Source organism: Apus apus, chromosome 6, assembly GCF_020740795.1.
Source record: "Apus apus isolate bApuApu2 chromosome 6, bApuApu2.pri.cur, whole genome shotgun sequence".
NCBI classification, from domain to species: domain Eukaryota; kingdom Metazoa; phylum Chordata; class Aves; order Apodiformes; family Apodidae; genus Apus; species Apus apus.
In genome coordinates, this window is record NC_067287.1 from 35,558,723 (window position 1) to 35,575,210 (window position 16,488).

Consider the following 16,488-nt stretch of genomic DNA (forward strand, 5'->3'; position numbering starts at 1 on the left):
ATTACCCTTAAGGTATCTCTTAATATATTAGCTCTGTATAATATATATGGTAATTTTTTAAAAAGTCATTGTTGAATATAGACAAGATCATATTATCCCATAATACAAATGATAATTCAGAGAGTCACAGCTAGTGATTAAGATAACCAGATTACTCAGTGTCATTGGCCAGATTTTATTGTCTCTCACAGTATCGGAAGCTCACGCATAGCCATGCTCATACTTACCAGGAGGACAGGGGTAGGTATAAGCCACCAGTCACGGTCACTGGGCCACAATGTAGCCCTTTGTGGACAGAAAGTGGACGTCTTTACAGAAAGCGTGGAGAGAAGCTCTGAACTGCTGCGGCTTTTAGGTGAAAAATTTCAGTGCAAACGCTACTAAAAGGTTTCAAAATACAGGGGAGAACATCTGGCATAAGTACCGTTTCATTCTTAATGTGGTACGTTTGCTGCAGTCAACACGAAGGTGGTTTGAAAGGGAACACAGGGACTCTGGCATAAAGCAAATGGGATTATTTTTTTGAAGCACTGCTAGTTGAAGTAAACACACCCTCCCGCCAATTGCAAATCAACACTTTTGGCTGTTGAACTTTCAGTCTTTGAAAACTTTTTTTTTTTTTTTCTAAACATAAAATTAAAACCTGTAGGAAAAGGACAAATAAATCTCCTAGGTCAAACAACAGTGAGTCACTCAACAGACCCACCGCGAATCCAGAGGCACCACGGCTTAGCATTACAGTTATCATCTGAAGAAATCCAACCGGAAAAAGACAACCCAGTCAATAGCAACAACACTGCATAACAGAGGCAAAACAGCCACAGAAGTGGCCCGTAAAATTCAGATGGATTGAGAATTAACGTTAAGTCCTGTTTCACACCTCTAACACCGAACCAGACAGCGCTTCAGGGCAGCGTCAACGCTGTCAATACCGGTTACTGCGGGAAGCAGATGGACTACAGCAACCTCCCGGTCTCACGTCCCTCCCTTTCACCAGGGGGTCTTGCAGCCAGTCTGATGCCACGTCTGCAGGTAGATGTCAACCAACCCGTCCAGAGGTGCCTCAGAAAGCCATTGAGAGACCACCGTGCCCGTGCCGTGTTGGGCCAAGCAGGGCCTCTGGTCCCCAGTCACATGTTCAGCTTTGCTGCTCTTACAGAGAGTTAATCTAATCTTAAGGGTGGCCTCGGGGTGCCGTTACGTATATTTGCAGTTCCTGAAAGTACTGCCCTTGAAGGCAGGATTCACGTGCAAACAGACTCCCTTGTGCTTCCACCAAACACTTTTCTCCTGCAGCTCACAAACCTCTTCTTCTAGCTGACACGGGACGAAGCACCTTTTTTCAGTCTTGCACATTTCAGCGCAAAAGAGGTCCTGCCTAAGCAAAAAGTCTCAAGGTGCTGCTTATGCTTCCTTTGACTGGATTTAGGAAATATCTTAATTTTTTAGAATGAACAGAAAGTTATAGATTTGACATCACTTCGAATATCCTTATTTGGTCAAAATTCTCAATACCTCAGAATAAGGAGGGAAGGAAAGAGGGGTTCAAACCTGCAAGCAGATGTTTCTGAGTACAGTCTGATGAGGATACACGAACCCAGAAAATTCAATGAGAAAATCTGGTTGGCAGCAGAACACGTTAGGCCCAAATCAAACTGTAATTTTGAACAGATTCATTTGCACCTCTAAGTACTGAAATGATATGACAATACCGCACATTTCTTTTGGCAGAAAGTAAGAACTAGAATTTCTGTCTTGTTAAAATTGAAACAGATGACCTGTACCAAGGCTTCAGCCTCCCATGTTTACCTAATGGTGGCAGGAATGGATGGTAACTATGTCCAGAAACACCCTGCATTGAAAGAGTTAAAACAATCAAACACTTAACCACGTCTCCTTGGTCTTATTTCACCTTTTCTACATATTTAATTTCCAAGAAGTTTTTAAACATGTAGGCTAACCCTTTAGGATGTTTCACTGTTTATTCTATATATTCCACATATTTCAGTTTTGTGCTATTATTTAATATCATCTCATTAAGATCATATTTTATCCAACCTAACCTCAGACACTCTTATGAAGTAGAAGGATGTGTAATGACCCACCTGAAAATAGCTCCTAACCAACACCACACCTAGTTTTCTTCCCTATCCGGAAAAAGGGTAAAAATAGCTGTGCCTGTGTATCATTGTACTCACGGTTTACTTCATCTCTGTCAAAGAAGTTTCTCAGGGATTTTTCCCACCTGTGTTATCTGAAAAGCTAAAAAAAACAACCCGTGTAGGGTTGACAGCTACAAAATCCTCTGCAGGTCCAGGACCCGCAGAAATGCAAATTCTCGTAGGAATACCTAGTGTAAACATGTTCCATTTTCCCGATAGGCTATCAACAGCTGTTAAAGGTGGATGGTAGAAATACAGGAGGAAAGGTATACATACACGTATGTTTTCAATAAAAGAGATTATATAAGCAGAATGAAAACAACCTAAAAATGGGAATCCTACAGTACTCACTGCAGCAATATTGTCTGAACATATACAATACAATAGGAATCATCATCTGATGTAATTTTAGAACCAGGTAGGAAAAGTGCTCTATATGCATCCCTAATCTTTTTACATGACACAGAAGTCTGATGATAAAAAAATAGTCTCTGCATTACATATGACAGAATCATAAGTGATCCTAGGGATCTGTTGTAAAAGCGGCACCCTAAAGCCCAATCCAAAAGACACCAGGCTGTGTGTTTGAGGTGTGGTCTGGGAGGCTGGGGAACTGAAGGACCCTTCAGGACTTGCCCAAATTAGAGCTATGCAGATCCCTTGGAATTATCAAAGCCTAAAACGTCCAGATGATTAACCCCCCCCCTGCCCCCGCTTCAGTATATGTATTAGAATATCCAAAATAGGGCGGGATTTTTATGTTGAAACCACTGAGAGGAAAAAGTTCAACGTGAAGCCCTTAAGGATCAGTTGTCCCATCATCTCTGAACCCGGATTCATCTCACACAAACACAAAAATCAGCCACGACGTACCCGTCACTTCCTCATCACAGTCACGGCAGAGGTTTCCTCACAGAGAATGTCATTAGAAATGCAATTACCGCTCCGTTCCTTTACCATAAAATCACTCTCTGTGTCAGTGGCCGATGCTATTAAGAAGTCAAACAGCCACGGCAAACAGCTATAACACAGATAAGTTGAGGAAGTCCCTTAGGAACTTCAGGGTGAGCAAGGAACAGCCTTTTATCTCTCACAACTGCGTCCCTTATCCTCACCCAGTACCGGAGTCATGTACGAAGACAAGCATGTGCTGTATGGATGTTTACCTAGACACACACAGCAGCAAAGCTGCCTGTAGCCTAGATCCCTTCTACCCCTGTGATTATGCAGCTGTGAAAATCTGAATTCTCCTTTCAGAAGCAGACACAAATGCCCTTGTCAGGGCTCCGATTAGTGTTGAAGGTCTTTTCTCTTTGCCCACACAATTACTAACCTGCCCTGCCCACGTGTTTATACATTTCACGTAACACTCGCAACGGCACCAGGGAAACTAATAGCAGTGCTGAGGGGTAGAAGAAATGGCCTGTAATTAGCCAAGGCAGCTTTGTTCAAAGAAGGGAGGCGCACAGGAAAGATGTAAACAGCCATTAGGAGCTTAACTCCAGCAAGAATTTTCTGCTTGTCACTTTTCAGCCTTGATAACTTCCCATATAAAAACTACGGGCAAAAAAACTCAGCAGTTTTACTGGCTGAGGTGAATTGGGCACTCTATCCACCAGTACACTCTTGGAGCTGGCTAGAAATAACAGAGAACAAAAAATATCTTGTTGGATAGACTAAAAGTTAGTCATTAAGAGCAATAAAAGAAAGTATTTCCCAATTTTATAATGGAGTGTCTGTGAAGTCTCCAGGACTGTGGACAGACAGTTTTGGTACGGGCATTTCAGGTACAGTCAGGCTCTTCAAAAGAAAATCGACAGACCCGAAAATGAAATAACACATGCTGGCAACAAACTGAAGTAGGGCAGTGGAAAAAAAACCCACGTGGGGAGAGACGAAAATGATGACACGGGCCAGCTTTCTGATCCTTCTAAGTGTTGAACTGCAAGAGAATGCACCAAATTAGGTTCGTAAAATATTAGGACTTCTAGTGCTGCAAACATCTGCAGAGAGGGCTGCTGGTAGATATTTTACAAAAGAACAAGGAAACTTTTCTGAAAAGTTATAGCTTTGTCCCCTGGTATCTCCTGCCTTTAAGACGTGGTCACAATTTGCTCTTTTCTTACTTCACTACCAGTTTGGGTTTCTGCTCCTGTCATTAGTCTTCCAGTTCCTGAGGGCAGTTTTTAAGCACAGCCTCCATTTGTACAGCTCAGAGTGTAGAAGTCGCAAGCAGACTGTTTCAGGCACCGGTATTAGATTTCCTTTGCTTTTTCTGGACTTTTCAGCGTATTACCTCCCTGCTGAGGATGCTTCTGCAGTTGGTTCAAAGGTGGCAGCTGCTATGATCCTATGATTCAGGGAATGTTCACCTCTTTGAATTCCATGAGCCTCAAGGGAAAGCTCTTTCAACTAGGTGCCTGTACCTCATTTACAGGAAAAAAAAAAAGGTATTCACTACTCAGGACAGAATTTAAGCAGGTACGTATGCTTCATGAAAAGCAAAATCCTTTTGGGATCATTACCAGAAATGAACTTAAGTGTGCTGAAACACTAAGTACAGTATATGCATATGTCTTCGCAAGATGTAAGACAGCATTCTGCGAGACCATTTAAATTTAAAAAAAAAAGATGAAGACCTTTGCTTGCAAACAGCAGATGTACCACAATCCCTCTCCACCCCGCCCCCTCCCCCCCATTTTTTTATTCAGGTGTGACTTTTTGCTGTTTTCAATAATACACAGTATTTTCTTCCTAAATAGAGGGAATGTTGATCTTTTGCCATTCAGAAATAAAGAGCAGCCTGGCTTTCTTTGGTAAGAAGGTGCACCCAGTGAAGTCAACACACATGGCAGATTCATCAAACAGGAACGAGAAGGAAGAAAATTTCAACCCCAACTCAAATCTCATGGACATTCATCTCCAGCCTTGGAGATTGCCCTCTTTCCAGCTTAATAACTGAATGCCAGCTTAATAACAGGAATCGCTACAGAAAGCTTGAAATTATCATCTTTTCACCCACTTACCCCATGGAAAAAGTGTAATTTTACCTGGGGCTATATATGCTTTCAAGGAAAAATGTGGTGCCCTTTGTTGTCAGGAGCAACCAGAATCATCTAAGTAGCTGTTATCCAGAGATAGCTGTGGGAGGGAAAAACTGACACTGCTCTGAAATACACTGACTCAGCTGCAGAGGTGTGATTTCTTCTGTAGATTTGCTCGGGAGCTGGGCCTGGAGGTCATCCTCACAGCCAAGGGAGAGCAAAGGATGCTAACACTTTCAGTCCAAAGCTGCCAGACGAGCTGGGGACTCGCACCTTGTGATATGCACATCTCCACCAGGTGAGCTGCCAAAGACTTCCAAAAACATCTGGAGTTCACCCAACTCCAGTAAAGCTGGCAAGGGAGGTCCATTCCTGCATTCTGGGCTGTAGTCTTACCTCAAATATTTGGGAGTTCAATTACTTCAGATTTTTACGGGACAAGTTAATAAATCACTCTCTCTTTGCCAAAAAGAGACAAAGAAAGCTTATGAGAAAGCAACAGATTCCTTCCCATCTCCTGTTCCCTTGACTAAGGTTGCTCTCCCATGGCTTCTCTTCTCTACAGTTAACTGAAGTTTGAAGCAAAAGGCTATTCACGCAGAACAAGCCGTATTTTGGGATAATGGTGTTTTTATTTCAAGCTGGCTGTCTTTAAATACAGCCTTAGAATACAAAACTGACATAACTAGCTGGATTTTCCTACACCCATTTTGGACCTGTCCACCTGACCAGGACCCGACCGCTGAAACTTCGCTAGACCTGCACTCCAAGCTGGTACGACACAAGCAGTGAAGATGCTGAGTACTCATGCCTGCTAATTAATCCCTTTTCTCGGCCCAGCTGTGACATTCCTAAATGGCTTTGAGCCGAATAGTCCAGAGCACGCAGAAGCAAGCTCAAGACTATCTGTATTTGCCTCAAGACTATCTGTATATCTGCCTCTTAAGAGGCAGGATCCCACTGCAGCTGGGTTATTACCCCTACAGAAAGATAACCAGCGCAAATACAACTCGTTCACAGGTAACCCCAGCAAGTTCTGCAGCGTAGAGAGTGAGTTGTGATGCTTTGCACACAGGTTAGTCTTACATCTCTCCACTTGTGGATCACCCAGAAGTACAAATTCTGTCTGCTCACACATGGGAATGTGACTGTACCTTGGCTGACAGCTGAAACACAAAATCGAGACGAGCTGGCTTCGTACCAACCACGGGAGGACACACGCTACCCGTGGGAGTGTAAACGTGACGGCTACCCATCAAAAGAACAAATCCGGAGAAACAAGAAGTCTACACCAGATCTTTGCTCTGCATCACGTGGCTGCTGCAATACACTTGTTCTAGTAACGGAAGCCCTAAAGCCTGATTCCCTGCACTGCTGAGATATGGCCCAAGACACAAAATAAAAAAGACACTAAAGCGTAACAGGTTAAAACAAAGTCAGGAAGCAGAAGATAAGGGCAAGAGGCTACGAGGCTGAAGTTTAGATGAGGATTACAGGAAAAATGCAGGCTACTCCAAAGTGAAAGGTGATTCCTAAGGGAAGAAAAAAGTAGAAAGAAATGAGAGGAGAAGCAAGTTCATAAAAGCTTATGACATTTCAAGACTTAATTGACTGGAATAAGCAGAAGCCTTGATGAGGCCAGACCCACTGCAATCCTAACTTTGTTCCACTGTCACCGGCAAATGTGTGCTTGGTCTGAACTACTTTGAAAAGCATGAGTTGCCTCCCTGGCACCCTCAAATTATGCAGACATCTGTATTGGTGGTGCTGAACATAAAGAGTCAGTGAAGCACTTAATGTTCTTCTGATGAAAGATGTTACATAAATATATTTAGTAGCACAAGCAATGAGAGGCAAACCAGGTATCTTAACACTGCCCATCTTGTGTGTGCTTCCAAGTTCCGGTCCCACCTACACGCACATCTGTGCAGCTGCTACACGGGCTGTTTAGGATGGGAGAAAAAAACCCAGTTTGTTCCTATGTGTGACATTCCCAAGGGAGGGAGCTGTGGAGTTGTATCTCATCTCCATTTTGCAATTACATCACACACCGGCCACAGCGCTCCCTCGAGACAACAAACCAGCTCATACTGGCTAGGTGACCACTTCACTTGGGCCAAGTGTCCCAGCCTCCTGGGCTGTGTGGACACAGGCTACATTAGTCTCCTGCAGAACCTTCTCCTTATTCCCAAAGTGCTCAAAAGAGCAAGGACGTTGTCCTATAACCCACGAAGAAAGCTCAGCTTACAGTACCGAGCCTGAAGAGGCGAGAGAAACCGTAGCTTGTAGCTGCACTTACAATAAGCACATTACCAGGAGGACACAGTAACCTGGATACAGCTTGGCAGCTCCTCTCGTACCCTCACTAGGCCAACACAGACGTGATACACAAATACACGTTGCAGCAGAGACGCACCGAGAGACTTTCTCACCCTCCAATGACTGAACAGGACCAAGAGCTGTAATAGGAAAAACTTAATAAAGCCAGGGACTCACGAGTAAAGGGTCACCCCCAACACTTTGATAAAGTACTTAGCATCTAAAACCTCCCCGCTAGCTCTGCATTATCTGCTCTTCACAAGGGTTTCTGAAGGTGAGCACACAAGCCCGTCAGGAGTTTTCAACAGACTGTCCTTTGGGTACACTGCCCCATTTAGGAAGAGAAAAAAGCCAAGCAGAAATCTGCTGATGGTCCCCATGTAAGAAAAAACTGACAGTTCAGACGGAGGTTTCTGCTCTGCTGCAGTGAGGCCCTTCCCCAGCTGTACCATAGGGCCAGGGCTCTGTGAGTCAGAATTTAATGCTTGCAGAGCCCACTAATGTTAACACAACCCACCTTTGCCCAGGAAGCATGGAGATACTTAGCACTGTTTTGGCTGCAGCCGCAGCTACACATCGTCAACACCTTTTTTCTCTTACAGAAGTCTTTAAATAAGAGCTAATTACCTAAATAACAAACTTATTACTGCAAAACTCTCCTTACTGGGTGAGAAAAGCTCATTGCCAAGTAACTACAGTTAAGACGCTGGCAAAAACACAGTGCTTATGACAAAGACTCTGAATTACTGTTTCAGAAAAAGGAGATCCTAGTAACCTGTGCTCCGCATGCCAGCAGGACGGAAGGACGTATCTGTTCTCTGATTTGGGGAGTGCTGAAAGGTATCAGGTTTCAGCTCCCAAGGGATCACCTACTCCTAGAAAGTGTTTGATACTTTTCAAAGTGGCAACCAAAGAGAGAGGTATCACAGCACATTAACCATTTGAAAGGGGTTTTGAATGCTGTTCCTCTCTCTTAGACTAATTGCTACTAGCTCTGGCTACTCCTTCTGAAGAGGTAGGCAGGCTAAACGTTTCCTGCAAAGGAGCTGCCAGTGCACCTTTAACAGTGGAGCTGTGGCCAGTGCTTTCTTACTACTCTGTAGTTATAAACTGCCCCTGGCTTACTTGAAACGAAGCCTGCCGAGAAGCCTGTGCTCAGAGGGACAGCAGCACACTAAGCAAGGGGCTGTGTTACCCCACCTCAGCCGCTGGCCTCTTGCCCACACAGTTACGATGGAAGAGTCTATTGTGTAGTGCCTTCACTCTCTCGAGAAAGTGCATTTAAATGGATTACTTCTGCTCCTTAGGCAGGCGATCAATAGAGCTGTGGACTGCAATAAGTACGGAGATGTCTGTGGGCTGCAGCACTTGTCCTCTGTGTCTCTTCAGAAATTAATTAAAAATCAATGAAGTGTGCAGCCTATTAATAAGGCACCTCCAGATTAACAGATACAAGCACAGCCTTCCTGCCATTCCAGAATGAATGCAGCCACAGCACAAACACATTACAAATTTCCCAACGCTTCAAACAATATCCTAAGACCTGTGCCCTGTGTCTGACTGAACCTGAACTGAAAAAGCCTCACTCTACGTTAATAAACATAATAATAAATAAAACATTTAATAAACAAATCTGTGTTTTTAGGAGGAGAAAGACAAATTGACTTGCCAAAGATCATTAATGTTGAGGCAGAGGCAGGGACTGCTCCTAGGTCTCGGCAGTCTCTGGTCCAATACACCACCTATCTTCCCCGAGTTAAAAAAACACCTTTTTCAGACAGCTTTCTAGGGAAATGAGTACTGCCTCAGTAGCACATGACAATTTTCCACTGGAAGTGCACTGATAAATGGTCACATCGTGTGCTGGATGCTGTGCAGTATTCAATAATAAAACCGGTAACAAAACAGGTCTTTCCTGTACCCTGTGTACTCGGCTGGTTCAGATGACACAACGTTTTTGGACAGCTGCACTTACTTTCCCTTTCTCATGGGCAGTGTCCACCGAGCATAGGGAGAACACTGTGGTGGGTACCACCTTGCGTGTCCAGATGATCATCCTACAAGAAGAGCACACAGCAGCTCCCTGCTTTACAAGAGGCAAATACGTATATAATTCTACTGATCCCACTGGAACACTTGAAAGAGGAAGTTTTTGACCTCACGACAGATGCTTCATAGGGCAATTAAAAGGTTTTAACATTATTCTGTGTTCTCATTAAATTGAGTGTGGATGATAATTTTTTTTTTCTCAGCAGACACCATGATTTGGGCTTAATTTCTGAGGTAGGCACCTTTACTTGAAAGATGCCCCTGAAGCACAGCCAGCTCCAGGGCTCTGTATCACCACTTTTCAGTATTAATAGGAAAAGATAAGGACAACGGAAGCACTGCTTCTCCTGGAAACCATGGCTTTCATGAGCCATTCCACTGCAAGGGCCACAGGGCTCTGCAGGAGAGAAGCGGAACAAGGGCGTATTTACTCTCTCCTCCTCCCGTCTTCCTCTCACGTGACCAGAGCAAGCACTTGGTCTGTATGATGGCTCCTGCTTAGGACAGCAACACCGTTCTATCCAATAATATATTCTCAATTTATTCTAAATGCTTTTGATAGCCTGATTCAAGAGAGATCTTGAATAAACCAAAGCTTTGAACTTCCAGACTCTTTTGCCACTAGGTTTCTGAGCGCTTCTTAAAAACCCACATCACAGGTAACCATAGCTACCTATTTCATACTTTCCCCCCACTTTTCTAATTGAGAAGCTTATGACAGCTGACAGAACAGGAGAGGCCAGCCACATAAACAGAGCATGCTAGCCGATAATGGCTGGAGAAACCTGCTAAATAATCCATTAACCTTATTCAATAAATCCAGAAGAATGGTACAGCGGGGTGGGTGGAAGACAGAAATGTGGATTCAAGAGATGCGTATTTCCCCTCAGCTAAAATGTCACATGATTATTAATGGTTCAGAGCATCACTGTGTTGACGGTGAGAGCCCACAGAGCGTGAGTCAAACTGTCACCGTGCCCCACCGGTTATCTGCCTTCAGCCTGAAGAGCCTTCAGCGAGTATGTGGGGGTTAATCATTAAATACAGCCTGCTACTTCTTTCTTTTCACTTCATGATGTTGAGGTGGATGTTTATAACACAGATGACTTATCCAAGAATATATAAAAGGGCCATATAGCTCCTGAGTGCATGGCAACAGCGAGTGACTTTGCACTGGCAGAGTATGGGACAGCCAAGCACTGCCCACTGCACTGGAGGCCACAATCTGTCCCCTTCTCTTCTGTACCTCAGCCCCATCTAGGCGGTAACACCAACCCCATGGAGGTGTGGGGATAACACACCAGAAGCAAGTTTAGACAAGCCCTCACCTTACTTAGTTACAGGTTACAGACACAAAATCAAGTATACTTCTACCCTTCAGGTATATGGACTCAGATAATTACGGAGCACTGACTGCAGCAATATTTCACGCTATATATCAGTTCACTCGTCCTGCAAAGTGGTTCTACAGTTTTACCAAGAGACCATAATCCTACCTGGAGGAGAAACTACTTCTGAAGTAACTGACTAAAAAGAAACCTTCATTATGTCCTCAAAATGGAACGGATTCTTCCTTTTGCCTAGGATATCTAGATATCCCAGGGATATCAAGATGTGGTTTGGCTGAAGCTTTCAAAAGCCATTAACTTTTAAGATGACTCCCAGCACTGGAGGCTTCGGTTCTCAAAAATCTGAGAAACTTCTCAGGGAGCGAGAACTGGCTGTTTCAATTGGTTGCTGTACACTTCCCAGCTACAGCAAATACTCCAGTTACAGCTACATTTTTGTCAAGCTGTCTACAGAGCCACGGATGCTGCGCTTTATTTGAAAAGAAAGAAGACTCATGACTTCAACATCTCAAGATTTGAGCATGTGGGTGGATGAATACATTGGAAATTTTGAGAGATGCTGAGATGAAACTGGCGACCTGAGGAGAACAAAAAGGAATCGGGGCAGAAGTATTTCCACTGGTAGTAACATTTCAAGTGACTTAAGGGTCAGTTCCTGAGTCACTAGAATAAGGAGAGTTTTTCGATTAATTACGGCTGAGACCGGTTCAAGCGATGGGTCAGTGCTGCTGCCACTGCACAGCTGGAACCTGCAAAGTGGGTTGAACGGGTTTTAACCAGTGGCAAAACAATCCTCCATGGAAGCGCAGGAAACCTAACACCCTTGGGCTCCTCTAAAATCCCAGGTCCTCCTTGAGAAGACTCACATTTGACCTTTCTCCTCAGCTACGAACCCACGCTCTTTTGCCTCTCACTCCACACCACAGCCATGGATTTTTCTAAGATTTACAATGACAAACTGCTAGCCTGGGCTGTGGAGTATGCATGGGTGATCGTCTGGAGTAATCAAAGGCCTTTTAGCAGGAATCAATTCCTTCCTCTAACTTCTGATAAAGACTTTCTGCAGTCTGGCCACTAACACCCTGCCTAAGAAGCTGTCCCCATTCCTCCTGTGGTTCTGCAGCAGCATCTCCATGTTCAGACTACTGTTCCAGCACTGCTAACTTACCAAATTGTTTTTGCCAAATTGCCATATAGACACATGAACCTTCTTCTTCTTAGTACTGAAAGAAGGTTCATAATGGAAAGGGTCTGCTAACAGCGAGTAAAAAAGTCTCCCGTTGATTTTGTTTTATTTGGATCAGATCCAAGCACGTGAGAAATCTCTGAGCACTTTCCATATGTCTCTCAGCTGGAATTTTTCTGCCATACCTCCATCTCTTGGCTGCTTCATTCACAGTTACTTCACTCTCTCTTTTAAACTGCCTAGATATTTCAAAGGCTCGGCTACAGAAACTCACCATTTCCCCAAGGACCCAATCATGCTGAGTTTTTTTTTCTCCTCCTCAATTAAAATTAACTGGCAGCAGGCTTAAAATGTTTCATTATCTTGACTGAAACACATTGATTAGAACATAAGCAAAGGCCCAACACGACCCTCAAACAGAAATACCTTTAAAAAGGACTTCACAGTAAGGGTTCTTCAGGAGCACGGCAAGGAGAATCAAGCTGTCACTGAGGACTGCATAAAGAAATCAGGGCAATAGATGCTGCACAGTCACCAGGTGGTATGGACTGTAATGGAAAGAACTTCTTTGCTAGAGGCACTGAGATAACTGAGGAGGCCTGGGACCACATATGGGCACCTATCAACTGGCTTCTCACCCACGAGATTATGACTAGAACATAACACAACACACCCCTATAGAATTCTGGCTCTGCCTCTCCAGAAAACTTGCACGACTCCTCCAAATTGCACTACTACGAAACTTACCGTTAGAACATCAGTGCACACGGCACAGGTCACACGTGCATCTCTAATTGCAGCTTCTAGAAATTTTATAATTCATTTCTAAATCTCTAGACAAGCAGAGACAGAATGAATGGTACCAACAGATTCTCAAAATCTACACTATATCTGCTGAGGGTCATGTCAAGAGGGCTGGGATGCAGTGGCTGCAATTATTTTCTGTTGCAAGAACTCAGAAGTGACCGTTCTCTGTTTTCACTTGAAACCACATTACCTTTTTTTATTTTCCCTTTTCAGCTATCTAATGTATTTGTAACTTGGCTCCCTAAAAAACCAGGCTGGTGTAATCGTGATGCGTGTGTATTTATCTTTCTGTGTGTCCTCCTCCAGTAATTTTTTCTGCTTTTGATCGTTTTCAGCTTGACTTGGCACTACACTCATCTCAAAAGTTTTGCATTCTTAGGAGTTTCCTGAAAGCTGGTAGTCAAGGAGAGGAGAAAGACTGCAATAGTTTTCCTGCTATTGTGGTGGCAGTCTTTCTTGGGCACTAGAGACTCCATGTAAGAGACAGACGTTATTGAGGATACTTTAACTTGCACTAGGAACATATTAAATTCCAGATAACCTAATCACTAGACATAAATCACAAGCAACCAGCTCTCAGGAGCTCCACTGCTCATAAAACTGCTCTTCTAAAGAGCTCCAGGGGGCCTCATTGATCACAAATTCCATGAAGTTCCACCAAATGAAAAAAAAAAGCAGCCCTATTTACATACACTTACCTAGACTATAACTAGGCCTTGGTGCACCTAATGTGGGGAGCTGCCGACCAGCACATGTGGGACACTGAACCCTCCTTTCCTTGACTTGCTAAATGCCACTAAAGGGCAGCTACAGAGATGCTGGTACTGGGGTCAGAAAGAGCCTTTCTTCAGGAAAACTACTGAAAGTTTTGGCCTGCACATGGAAGTTGCTGTGACATAGCCTCACACAACCTAGCCCAGGAGGGGCTGAAGACTAGCTGGCCTCAAACTTACAACAGCTCTGGTCCTCTGTGTAGCAGCGTACCCTATGGACAGCAGGTGTTCAGGAATGGGAGAGACACAACCAAGCACATTTTCCCCTCACTAACTCTGAGGCTGGAAGCACGGTGTGGGATGTGCGGCTTAAGCCTAGACTGTCTACAAGTTGCAAAGGCCAAGGTTGGATGGACAGCAACGGTTTTAGCCTCATATTATAGGTAGGCATGGAGGGAGCCAAGGTTTTCTCAATGTGGAAACACCACGGCAGCAAGCCAGGACGCTGCATCTGGACCGAGCTGATAAGCACTATACGGTGCCGTGACGTACCGCACAGGCTGCCTGCAGCTCACAGGTTCCCACTGACTCGTACATTTCTGCCCTGTCTTCCAGTCTGCCGTAGGGCTATCACCTGTAGAGCTTATCTTGTAGCAATGATGACATCCCCAGACCACACAAAGGCTTCATGAAGCTTAACTTCAGACTAATTTACTCCTCCTCGAGACCCTTGAAACCTCTTCCAATAAAAACTGAAAGAGGGCTTTGGATAAGTTAATTTTGAGGGAACTAGGTACCTTTCCAACACTGAGCTCCCTTTAAAGGTCCTGACACATCCTGCTGATGCTGCAGGTGCACTGGTATCCTGCTATAACAAAGAGGCAATCCTATGACAAACACTTCAAGGAAAAAAGACAAGTGTGCATTTCACTTTGCTGCTCTTTATACTGAGATGCTGGGAAATCTGGGTGGCAAAAAAACCCCACAGAAAGAGGAGCAGGCAAGACTCTCTGAGACAGCCTGAAGGCAGGTTTTCTATGGCTCTCTCCCACATGGACTCTCAGCTGTTTAATAATGGGGTTGAGACGACAGTGCCTTTTTTCCTTTAGCAGGAGCACTAATCACAGTCTCATCTATCCAGATGCCTATTTTTATGAAACTCATACAAAGATAATATCTTTGAGACCTTTTCTCCCTTGTCAAATCTGAATAAATTCAACCAACATTTTGAAAAGTTATTGCAAGGGAAACTGAAGACAGACACAGAGATTACAATGAGGCTAATTTCCATAGAAAACCGGTCTAAGTCCAAAAAGTTTCACATTTACACATTGCTTTCTTTTCAAAGAAAACAGCTCCCCTTCCATTTTTTAAAAGGGGATTTAAAATAATCATCCAGCCCTGTCCTGAGGGGGATAAAGGCTGAACTACATAAATACACTTTGGGCTGTACTTCATGGATGGCAAACCACATGTAGCTCTGCTAACTACCATCTGCTTCATTTGAACTTTGTGCTATTGTTCAGGAGAGAGACTGTACTGGAGCATCTTTATATCACAAACCGGACCACCAGCTCCCTGGCACATCTAGGTCAGCTAGCTTGGGAAGCATCCGGGGTTGTTTGTTGTTGTTTTTTTCTTTTCTGGGGGGCTTGCTTGTTTGGTTGGTTTCTGCCAGGATTATATTTCTGATCTTTCCTGTAAATGCAGCGGTACCATTTATTCCCTGGCAGCCAGGCCCTTATAGAGCTAAGTCACTCAGTACTCCAGAAGGTTCACCAACACACATAGCATAGGGACAAATTTCATGTCTTCTTATGCAGGGAAATTACAGACACATAAAAGACATAATGCTGCCTACCTCAAACACTGAAAAAACAAGGCCAGAGCCTCTAAGGAAACAAACCACAAAACAAAAAAAAAACCCAAACAACCACATTTCCTTAAAAATTCTGAAATTAAAAATACTTTGGGGGTTCTGTTCTTTTTTGCCCTTTGACCTTATGAGGAAAGGCTGAGGGAGCTGGGTCTCTTTAGTTTGGAGAAAAGGAGACTGAGAGGTGACCTCATCAATGTTTACAAATATGTAAAGGGTGAGTGTCAAGACGATGGAGTTAAGCTTTTTTCAGTGAAGACCAGTGATAGGACAAGGGGTAATGGATACAAGTTGGAGCATAGGAGGTTTAAGATGAATATCAGGAAAAATTTTTTTACTGTAAGAGTGACAGAGCACTGGAACAGGCTGCCCAGAGAGGTTGTGGAGTCTCCTTCGCTGGAGACATTCAAAACCCGCCTGGACGCCTTCCTGTGTGATGTGCTCTAGGTGACCCTGCTCTGGCAGGGGGGTTGGACTAGATGATCTTTCAAGGTCCCTTCCAACCCCTAGGATTCTATGATTCTATGATTCTATGACCTCTGAGATGTTAGGGTCTACTTCAACTTTGTTTGCAAGCCCATCCTTTCTTTGAGTTTGTTTTAAATGAAAGTAGATAATGCCAAAGTCTGACTGGAGCTGGAGTTTCAGAATATTCCGAGGAATGGTGGTTTACAACATAACCAATGGTAAGAGTGTGGACATACGAGGAGACCTGGACAGTGAAAGAAGTGACGCGCCAAAGTCTAAAAGTTATGTTTATCTTTAAAATCTATTATAATTCGTGCTGCAGCATTCATACTATTAATTTATAATTTACATCTCCTAGACCCACAGCACTAGGCAGCCTTCTTCTGCCAACAAAATTACAATCCCAAGCCAATATTAATGTACATGTTTACATTTTCAACACCCAAACAGCAGAGTCTCGGTATGTACTGAACAAATGACAGGTAAATCACAATGACCGAGCAAATACCAAATGT

The 16,488-nt window shown here is 43.8% G+C and overlaps 1 protein-coding gene across 2 annotated transcripts in view; it reads right to left on the reverse strand.

The window, feature by feature from the left end:
- ERBB4 (erb-b2 receptor tyrosine kinase 4) overlaps positions 1–16,488 on the reverse strand; it is a 599,354-nt gene that overhangs the window by 27,012 nt on the left and 555,854 nt on the right. The window lies entirely within an intron of this gene.